Source organism: Pogona vitticeps, chromosome 2 (genome assembly GCF_051106095.1).
Source record: "Pogona vitticeps strain Pit_001003342236 chromosome 2, PviZW2.1, whole genome shotgun sequence".
Classification (NCBI taxonomy): Eukaryota; Metazoa; Chordata; class Lepidosauria; order Squamata; family Agamidae; genus Pogona; species Pogona vitticeps.
Window position 1 is genome coordinate 205,737,459 of NC_135784.1, and position 9,329 is coordinate 205,746,787.

General features: G+C 42.1%; 1 pseudogene; it reads left to right on the plus strand.

Annotated features, from left to right (window-relative positions):
- Positions 1-2,688: 2,688 nt before the first annotated feature.
- On the plus strand, positions 2,689-2,997 carry LOC140703722 (small ribosomal subunit protein bS21m pseudogene; annotated as a pseudogene).
- Positions 2,998-9,329: the final 6,332 nt, after the last annotated feature.

Consider the following 9,329-nt stretch of genomic DNA (forward strand, 5'->3'; position numbering starts at 1 on the left):
AGTTATAGTACCACTTTATTCTGCTGCAGTCAGACCTTACCTAGAATACCATGTCCACTTTGGGACACTACAGTGTAAGAAGGATGTATTGAGAAGCTGGAACTTGCTAGCGGAGGATGTAACCAGGATGGTAAAAGAAACCAAGCCCTATGACAAATGGTTAAGGCATGTTGAGTATGTTTAACATGTAGTAGAGAAGACTGAGAGGTGATATGATATCCATCTTCAAATATCTGAAGATAGAGCAAGCTTCTTTTCTATATCTCCAGAATGATGGATTCCAGTTTCAAGAAAGGAGATGTTGGATGAACATTACTAACAACCTCTTGACAGTAAAAACTGTTTGACAGTAGACTGGAGGGTGGTGGACTCTCCTTTTCCAGAAGTTTTTAAACAGGAGTTACATGGTCAAGAATGCTGTATCTATTGTTTTCCTACTTTGCCAGGGGTTAAGCTAGATGACCTTTGGGTGTATCTTCTAGCTTTACAGTTTTATGATTCTGTGAGCTTCTCACCTAGTTTGATTCTTAGAAGGTACTGAAGGTAAAATCCTTCCTCCTTCAAAATATGTTTCAGCAAAGTACATGCCCCATGCACACCGTTCTCCTTGAACACCTTGGTGCCACTCATTCAGCACTCCACCTGGTTTCTGCTCAAGTGTTTCAGTGAAGGCACTGTGCATATACCAGTTTGAGTGGTGTGAAGTAGTGGCAAATTAGAAAGTACAGGTGGTTATTATGCTTATTATGACAGCTTGTGTAGTCAGTCCTCTCCCTTCAAGAGGAGTCCAAAAATGCAGGACACTGAATTGGTATGTATCAACAACTGAAAAAAATGTGATTGACCCAGCACTGTCCCCTGAATTTCACTAGGGACTGGAATCCAGATCTCCCAAGTTGCAGCCCAAAACCCTGCCTATTATACCATACTCAGTGTCAGCATACATAGGGAGGGATAGGATGGAGTAGATTCAGACAATGGTAATGAGAGAAGGAACCAGTTGAAAAGTATTTCTGTGATCCATTGCATCCTGGCCTTGTTTCACTATTTCCCTCAAAACAGGGGCATCTCAATAAACCGCCTCCTCCCTTTCCTCCATCTCCTCCTCCTTGAGGTTCTCCTGGGCTTGGCTTATGCATAATTCCATCTAACTTTCTTATGTTTATTGCTGTTCTTGTATTCACTATTTTTTATTGCTCTTCTCTTCCCTCTATATTGCTTTGCCCCAAATTGATCAGAATGCTTCAAGTGAGGACTTGGCAACACTGCGTACAAAGAAATTATTGCTGCTGTCGCCTTAACGTGTAGTCCCTCTTTGCTCATCTCAAGGCGGCATTTGCCTCCCCCCCACTACAGTTTCTAAGAGTGTGCTCATTTTGAAGCTGTCATCCACTATCACACCCTAAATCGGTCCTGCAGCATCATTTCCCTCTAGTAATAAAAATACAAGGGAAAACTGCTTGAAGAGCAAATCTAGTTGCAATGTTACCTTATTCTACTTACTTGGGAGTAAGTGCCATTGAATTTGAGGGGGCTTATTTATAAGTGGATGCATATAGATCTGCATGCATTCTTACAGACCCCTTTTCCCATAATTATTTTTTAGCAGAATCATAGTAATTAGTGAAAAATATCTATTGGAGAGCAGATTTTGACTTGGAAAACAACACGAGAGGAGGGAGTGGTTGGCGTTTTTCTTTTTGCTTCTTGGCTCTAAATATTCCCAAACAACACTTCACCCGGAGAGAGAGGAATCCAGACAGGTTAACCAATGCAAGTGATCTTGGCTTCATTCAGGAGAAAAAGTGGCATTTTGATACAGACCTTGTTGAAAACCAGCCCTGACAATTGCTTTGTGTTTGGTTGAGAAGTAGTTAACTGATTAAAAAAGGAGTCAAGTTCTGGGATTTCCCTCTGCTTGCCGTCTCTTTGTGAATGGTAGGGGGCACAAGAAGGTATCTTGTAGACCATCTTGACTGCTGACAGAGGTGCCAGCAACATTTAAGCTGCCCTTTGCTATGTAAAGTATGGCATCCTTTTTCCTGCTGGCAACCTGGACATGATATTGTACAGCAACGTTGGATCATTTCCTGGCACTTTGAATCACAGATACAGAAGCACAATATCCTACATCCATAAACCAGAAGAGGGTTTTTGAATAATTGAATTTCTTAGCTTTTAAAAATGTAAGTTTAAATATACATTGACTACACACACATTCCAACAGCAACTTCCCTCATGTAGAATTACCCAGTGCTAGAGGATCCTAGAAGATGATCATATGATCTGCAATATGAGTGCTCGGGAAGGGCAGAACCAAGAACACATGGGATGTTTTGAAACTTGAGAGATTGTTGAAATGTGAGAGATTTTTATTTACAAAAGAAGAGTTTACAAAAGTTTCCTGTTTCTTTTCTGTTCTCTTTTTCATGTAACCTTTCAATGTCCTCTTGTCTGTCAAATTGCCTGAGAAATTTTTCATTCAGTCACTTCAGGACAGCTGTCAGCAGCCAATCAGAATTGGGCGTTGATTAGGACCTGCTGCCCAGAAGGATTGGCTGGCTTTCATTTGTGTTGCAGACAAACTGCGATTATGTTTTTTGAATGAAAAATGTGTGTAGGTGAGAGTTTCTGTGTGGACCAGACGCTAGCAACCATCACTTCCTTTCCATCTTAGCTGTATCTAAGATGACCCACCACCAGAGATTTACTGCTTGGACAGTGATGGTTCCCAATGGCAATGTGGATGCTGCCCACCAAGTTCTGAACAGGATCTTAACCATGGATGGGATGATAGATGAAGCCAAGCAGCACTGATATTACAAGAAGCCACGCTGAAAGAGATATCGAGAGGCCCATGAGACTTGCCACAGGGTTTACTGTGAGGAAATGGGCCTGAAGATCAACTTTCTCATGTAAAAGAACCGTCCAGACCCTTGGCTTGGTTGCAAGAAGAGCAAAAAATTGATGGGTTTCTCAACATGGCTGACTGAATAATTGGAGGACACAGCTTTTCCATTTCTCCATTTATTTAGATTCAAAAAGTTGTGAAGTCAATTAAGTACACATCCTGGGGCCTTTGTTAATTGCAAATTTAACTTCTGCAAATTCTCTTGACAAAGCTCATTCTGTATGGAACCATTTCTCTCTACATAGAGATTTATTTGGGGGATTTGTTTCCTATAGGGGAAGAGAAACAGCCTGTGTTGAAAGAATTAGTAGATGAGATAAGTGGCCCAGATTTCGACAGTCAAGTGTTGTTTTTAAGGGGAAACATTTCCCACCCATCCCCCAAAATGAAGTACTCTCCTCCTGTTATTAAAAATGTACTTACAGTCTGAATAGTAAAAATATACTTACAGTCTGTTCAACCCAGGAAGGACCTTACTGTATACTTCTGCTCGTTAATTTGGTGTCCTGCTGTCCCAAGTTGTGTTGTAATGTATTCTTTTGCAGGCCAACAAAAGCCAATCAGAACTTCTTGGGCTGAGGGAGAGGGAATTATGAATCTGTAAAAAGGCCTGGAATCCAATGAGCTGTGCTCTTACTCTTTTTTTATTGCGTCATCTGTTTTGCTGAGTGGGTGGCATTGAATTGATGCTGCTTTTTCTGTTTTATAATTTTTGGGTGATTTACTGCTTTCCGAATTGGTTGGTAGGTAAGTGAGGTATCCTTTGGTCTGTGCAGAGGATTGTTGTTGGCTGGAGGAGAACATTTGTGTGGCTTCTGGTGCTGGTGTGAACTGAGGGGATGGTGAGTATGATAATATAGTTATTTTTTTTCTTTCTTATGTCCTGTTGCCTGCTTTTGGAGTAGATTGATTCTCTGTTGCCTTGTCTCTACTTTTTTGGAGTAGTTTTTAAGGGGTATTTATGCCTTCTGAAGTGCCACAAAATATGAATGAGGAAACAAGGTGGATACCCAAAAGAGGATTTTCATGCAAAACTAAAGAACCAATATACACCAAAAGAAAGAAAGAAAGAAAATGAAATATGCACCCCAGAATCTGAAACAAAAGAAGTATGAAAATGTGTGTTGTGCACTTCCCTGTCAATTAGTCTGACTTTTATACCTAGGTTTACATCAAAATGAACATATTTTATTATTTTGATCAGTCAAGAGGCTAATGTCACTTGAAGTCTCATCCTTTGCTTATTTAGCATCTGAAGACTCTCACCAAATGTGTGAAACTCTTTCCTTTGAAAATATTGATATCAAATTATGTACAAGTTCTATTTCTGTTGATCTTTCCATGATAGCCCATTAAAACAGACAAGTCATTGCTCATTACTGCAGTCAGTTAACGATGGGCATAGGTTTGTAAACAAGCACAATGACATTTCCTCTCCTGGTGCTACACCACTGCTGGTGACCTTATGGAGGATGTGATTCAATCTGTGTGATCAGACACAGACTGACTCACATCCTTGTTTGCTGAATTCAAATCCTTGTTTGGTCTTTCGAGCTCTGAAAATGAAAAGAAAAAGAGTGGGGGGAAAAAAGAGCAAGAGAAATATCTGGCACAGTTCAGACAGCAGATTTCAAGTCTCAGGAAGCCCAGAACGAGGCATAAGCTTGGGCAAGCTGGTCTGTCAACGCTTAGGCTCTATTAGTATGCCCAATTCTCACAGGCCAAATGTTCACTTGGGGAAATGGCAGATAAATTGAGGCTGAATTCTGAAGAGACGGAATAGATGCTCATTCCTCAAACATGTGTAGAGATGGCACTGCGCCACATGCGACAGTGTGATGGGGGGTTTGCCGCCCATTCCCCCCCCCCCGCTCACATGCTGCTCTTGTACCTTTCGCAGTGGCCTAGCATTTTATAGAAAGTTAGGAAGCAAAGCTCTTTTTTTAAAAACAACAACAACAACAACATGGTGCCAGGAAATGTTTCAGATTTGGAATGCATCCCTTCGCTGCTGCTTAATTTGCCCTTTTCTCGATTCTGTGCATACTCAGCCCTATCATTGGTGGGTGGCTTAAAATGGTTGTCCGTGGGCAGCCTGTTTTGGGATTAGAAGGCAGTTTTCAGCCATTCTGTCTTTTCTCCTTAATGGCTTTTGCAAAGGACAGAAGAAGTTGATGAAAAGTAAGGGAGGTATAAGAATAGAGAAGGAGGTAATGGAAAGGTGTAAAAATTCAGTGAATGGGACAGGCTAATGTGCTGACAGCGCTGTCTGACACCATCCTGTGACAGGTTTTAGAGACTTGTAGGCCCTTTCACAGCCCTTCCCTTTAATTTTCTCGGGTACCAATGGTGCTATAATCAAAGATAACTTCACGCTGAACATCATACTGTGAAGCAACGGAACTAACATTTTGTGGCAATGTAGCAGGGAGAATTCTCTCAGTGCAAGGACATTGTGGCTACCACCATTCTGAAGCACAATGAGAAGCTACAGATCAGAAATAATGAAAGTAAACATTGACATAGAAAGCCCTGAACAGTTTGGGACCTTGCTGCCTGGCAGAGTGCCTCTCCCTCAGATCTGCCACTCACCTGCACCTCCCAATCCCTAATGATGTGGGTGTAAGGCAGGCCTGGAAGCCTACATTAAGGAACCAGACCTTCTCACTGGTGGCCCGCTCACTATGGAATTCATTACCAGTGAAGGTGCATCAGGCCTTCATCCTCCTGGTGTCCAGAAGACAAATAAAATCCTGGCTTTTCAGTCAGGGTTTTGAGAATCTTCTCTTTAAATTGCTACTATAGCCTTCACCATCTTGGGACTGGGTTTGTTGGTTTGTTCTGCAAGGGGTTTATAGAAGGGGTGTGTGTGTTCTTTTCTAATGTATTATTTTATACAGTATATACTTTTCGTTGTAAGTGCCACAGAGTAGTGGCCTGCCACGAGATGGGTGGGGTAGAAGATGAATGAATGAACAGAACAGCCTTATATTATTTTCAGAGTGAAAAACAGGGGCTCTTAAGAAAAACCAGTCTCTCCAGCTGTTGATGGGCTACTGCTGAGGTAGCTGGGTTTCTGAATGACTGACACACACACCATCATTGGGATAGCAAGGCCACAACCTTATTGATTACAATGGGAGTTATTCTGACCAAGCATTGGGTTGGATCCCTCTCATCGGTGGACCTGCGTGTCCCCCAATTCAGACCATTGTCTCCCTGAGAGACCACTCAGGATAGCAGTTCTGTCTGGAGACCACGTGGACGTGAGCCACACACGCAACTTTGCTGCTGCCATCTACCTCAGTGCCTGATGGGGCAACACACATGACTTTGCTGCTGCCATCTACCTGAGTGCAGTCACAGAGTGGCTCATGTCCACGTGGTCTCCAGACAGAACTGCTATCCTGAGTGGTGTCTCAGGGGTAGGGGCAATTCTCCCCTCCTGAGCTGGGGTAGATCCCACCCCCACCTCTGGTTTGCCTGTGGGGATTTCTCCCTCACCTGGGTATGCAAGTCCCCGCCTGCTACCCTATTAACCGTTTGGATCTGTCCCAATGCCTGAAAATGCCACAGAGCTGAGTTTGTTCAGCTCCCGCCAGATCACTGCAGCTGTAACCGCATCTCTATGGCCATTGTGACATTACTGAGCCACCTGTTGTGCCCATGGTCTGTGAAATGTATACCACTTGGCCTATAAAGGGGGTCTATCTTGTGTGATATGTTCTGGTGTCTGGTCCAGGTGCCTCCCCGTGCGGAAACCAAGTGACCCACCACCCTGATCACCTTCTGCCAGGCAATGTCCACACCACGTGGGTTGTGTGCATCCCACCAAGTCCATCTTTCTCGCAGGTCGGAGCACATGATGTGAATAGTGGGGTAGGAATCATGGATAAACTGTATCCCAGCTTTCATGGAAAGCAAGAGATCCAAGCTCTTCCGGTTAATGAGGTCATTTTTTGCCAAGCTGAATTAGCAACACATCAGGTGGCCCAAGCATTTTCAGCCATTGCCAGAGCACTGGAATGAGGTTGTCCTACTGCATGCCGTGGTCTCCCAGCCAAGCAAAGTGGAGGCTGTTGTGTAAACCCAAATGCTGACCCCGGTGGGAGTTGGTAGCATACCTTCCAGCCCAGTAGATGATGCTGTAGCTGATCATCCAGACTTGCTTCCATGAACCTGTAATGAGAGCTGGAGAAAACTCAGATTAGAATGCCAGCTGGGGTGTGTGGACATATGACATACACATTTGAACGGCATCTGCCAATCTGCTGGATCTGTTCCGGTCTTAAGCCTGTAGCTGCTGCCTGTGTTGTAGAGCAGATCCTGAAAGAGTGTGAGGCAAACTCCCTTGGTGGAAACCCCGCCTTTTCCAAGTTCCGAGATAGAACACCAGCGAATTGGTAGCAATTGAGGGGCGTACCATCCCTATGAATGAAAAGTGGCCCTCCAGCCTGTGGGCAGTCCTGAAGGAAATGCCTCAGTGCCTTTACAGATCTGTTTCTAAGAAGAAATAGCTAAAAGAAACACCTCCCATTTCTTCGGAAGAAGATTAGGTACATGCCATTTATTTTATTTATTAGACTCTGTCTTATACATTGAGAGAACACTTCCTTGTCAATCCCATTTTATAATTTTATAACATAAAAGTCGTCCAGCACACATACGTGTTGACTAGAATAGATGCACAACACCTCTTTCTTCAAAGTTCTGTTTTAATCTTTCTCCATATTTTCTTCATTCACTTCCAGCTCAAGAATGTGTGTCCATGCAGTCAAGGAAACCTCTTCTTTTCTCGCTTTATACTAATTGGGTAAGAAACTAATACTTGGAATAATTTCTTATTTTCTCAATCTTGCAGCAGCCTGCCACCTTCTTTATGCTGAATTTTTAATCTGCCTCTCCTGATTAGATTCACCCTGAGGAATCTCTGCCAAAATCTGTTTTAAACAGATCTGTTTGGTCTTCAGCTTCAAGAGTTACGTGCTGTTCTTTTAAGATGTTCGTGCAGAAACTGAGAGTCCTGATGCCAAGTGGTACTGCTTCTGAGGACTTCTCAAGAAAATGGTTGAGGATTAAACTGAAAAATCAAATGGACTGACACCAAAGTCACACTCTGAAGAAAATTAATGAACTCTGAGTGCAGGAGTTTGATTCACGTCCGTCACAACACTTTTCCAGACTTTGGAAATAATTATTTATAAGCAATATGGTTGCCTAAATCTAGTTACTTTTTGGGTAATGGGGTATACTCAGGTTACCTTTTAAAAAATAACACACTGGCTGAAATCCTGTTCCATAACACACACCAGTGTAAGGCTGATGATGTCAGTGGAATTATATAAGAGTTGTGAGTGCCGTTAGACAGAAGTAGGAAATGTTTTATTTCAGAAAAATCAACCCTGCTGATGACATCATTAGCCTTACATGGGCATAAGATATGGAGTAGGATTTCTGCTATTCAATAGTTGCAGAGCTGTTTGGGGGTATGATGAGTAACTTCTTAGAGCTACTTGCAATGGTTACTTTTAAAGGGCTGTTTAATGAATTTGTAGAGGCATCCTGATAGGAATTTGTAAGGTTTATTGCCATTCTTATGACAACCCTAAGTGGGAAGGGAAGTATTGTTTTGTATTCTTGCGATGCAAATCAAGATTGGCCACTAGAGAGAGCTCCAGAGTATTTCCAACTTCTGTTAATGATAACAGCATGATTACTGCAAAATAATCAGTAATGCAACGAGATCGTTTTTTAAAAAATAATGTTCTAAGCTTTATTCTCTTCTGTAAAAGAACTCAGTGGATGCACCAATGCACCTGGATAAATAATTTGGCCCAATCTTGGAAGTCAGGAAGTAAAGGATAGAATACTGTTGGTGTTCACCTAAGTTCTGTTTAGCTTGCTGTGGCTAACTGCAGCTAATTGACAAACAGTTGAGACATATTCCAGTCCCATGCGTGGTCACATGCTTAAGAGTGCAAGTGAGATGCCTACTGGCAACTCATCAATTAGCTGCAAATCATGCAGACTGTATGCGAACACTAATAAAATTAAGCAAAACCATTTTATGTGTTATATATTTTAAATGTTATGTTTAATGGCTTATATACAAAGAGCAAGAGCTTTGGTAGGGAACAAGATTTTAGTGCCATAAGAGGAACATTTCTGCTTAAAAAATCAAATCAAATCAGTAGCATTGGCTACCAAACATGATTAGAAAATGTTTTGAGAGAATTGTCAACTGCCGGCCCAATTGAGGCTTCTGTATGGAATATGGTGGTATTTCCCATCTGGCATCAAATGTTTCCTGGTACCCTTATAATCCTTATTAAGAGATCTTGAAAAACTCTTCATTAACCACTATGGCTATGAACATGCTCAAAAAAGCTATGCTTATTTTACCAAAGTTCAATTTTTA